Source organism: Chenopodium quinoa, unplaced genomic scaffold, assembly GCF_001683475.1.
Source record: "Chenopodium quinoa cultivar QQ74 unplaced genomic scaffold, ASM168347v1, whole genome shotgun sequence".
In the NCBI taxonomy this organism is placed as follows: Eukaryota; Viridiplantae; Streptophyta; class Magnoliopsida; order Caryophyllales; family Amaranthaceae; genus Chenopodium; species Chenopodium quinoa.
This window is the reverse complement of record NW_018742381.1, coordinates 1,112,627-1,114,718: the sequence shown is the minus strand read 5'-3', so window position 1 is coordinate 1,114,718 and position 2,092 is coordinate 1,112,627.

The window sequence follows — 2,092 nt, the reverse complement described above, 5'->3', positions numbered from 1 at the left end:
TAGCTGTTTCCCAATAAACTAATGGCGCATCAGGAATTTGGGTATGGGGTACGGAACTACGTTTGTCAAAGAATAATTTACTATAAAACACAAAATTTGACATACTAATTTGAATTGTAGTATTATTTATAGTAGTTAAATAGGCGCGCAATCCCCTAATTTGCCGGAGTAAACTGATCGAATTTGTCTAAAAGGATGTTTTTAGCAATTACTCCATTAAGCGTCTTTAGTTTCCCTTTTCGCCAAACTCATTCAAGTATAGAACAAAAGTAAAGGTTAGACAAGAACAGGGGTGGTTTTGGGGTGGCCAGGTGGTTTTGGTCTGGCAGGCCAGGGCGAGGAAGGGGGTGGCCGTAGTGGTCATTCAGGGGACAGGGCTGGTGTTGGGGATTTTATTTATTTATTTATTTTTTCATTTTTTTAAAAACTTATTTTATTTTTTAGACCAATCTAAGCTTGACAGATGTTAAGTAATTTGTTATAATAGGTCGTTGATTTTTGTTGATCGGTCATTGCCCGTTAAAAGAAAACACTCCAAAAGTTGGTATTATTAAAAAATAATCAAAAGCTAGAATTATTTATAGTAGTAAATGGTCCAGAGTTTTTTTTTTTTTTTTTTTTTTCTTTAAACGCTTTCATTTGCCTACTCAATATTCTCCTTTTGTTTTTTGTGTGAACCTTTTGGACATTAAAATGCGAAAAGATAGTACAAATGTCTCATAAAAGAACTGTCAATTTCTGATCGGAATTGTTAAATCCGACTGTTTCGAACCGATTCGAAAAGCAACTGGACCGTTAAAAACCCATTTTTTGAAAACCAAAAACCGACCCAACCCAATTTGTTCCAACCCAAAACTAAACTGAATCGAATTTGTGCAAACCGTTAATGACTTGACTAGTTATCAAGTCAAACCATATAGCAGAAAACCGAAAGCAACCCGAATCAATATGTCCAAACCCGATAGTAACCCAACCCATTTTAAACCGAAAACTGTTTAAACCCGGAAAAAATCCGATTAACCTGAACTGTTCCAACCCGTAACTTGTTGTGATCGAACCGTTTATAACCTGTAGCCCGTTAGGATCGAACCGTTTACAACCCATAACCCGTTGAGACCGAACTATATTTACAAACCGTAATTCATTATGACTGGGCCGTTTACAACTCGTAACCTAATATGTTTATGATTTGATATGTTTCAACCCACTATTCGATAAACCCAACTTATTTAAGACTTAACTTGATTATAACCTAACCTGTTCCTACCCACTATCTGATTAACCAAACTCGATAATGATCCGACTCAATTTTAACTTGATATGATTTGAAGTGAAACACACTTCATATTGGTTAAAACTGTTTCCAAACAAACCCAATTCAATCCAAACCGATTATGACCTTAACCAATAATGACCTGATCCGACCCGATTTCACCCGAAACCCGTTTTCAAACTTAACCAGTTTAACCCAAACTGATTATGACCCAAACCGATTACACCCTGACCCGATTAGAACACGAACTATTTTGAACCAAAACCCGCTTTAAACTGGCTAAACCCATTTTTTAACCGACCCAGTTTAACCCTAACTGATTATGACCCGAACTAATTACAACCTGATCCGATTAGGACCCAACCCGAATAGAAACCGCCATAAAAAAACTAAACCGAACTGACCCAATAATTTTCAAAACCGACTCGCTAATTATATCAACCCGTTATAAACTGATTCATTATAACCCGAAACCGATAAACTCAACCCAAAACTGAACCGTTTACCCGAATTGACACACCTAATCATAAACCAATTTACTTGCCTTAGCCTCTTACAACTTGTTGGTATCTAAGTTTATGATGGTATAATCTATGGTCCTTATCAAAAAAAAATATTTATATATACCCTATGGTGTACTATGGATTTAGTGTATATACGTGTCTATCTTGGAAACTTATCATCCACATGCAGTAAAATTTAAGTAGTATTTTTAATTCAGGGTTAAATTTATTAGTAATTAGTATAATCATTTGACAATTAGTGTTAGAAATAAGACAAATAGAAACCGACTAATTTTGAACAGTTGTTTACACAATT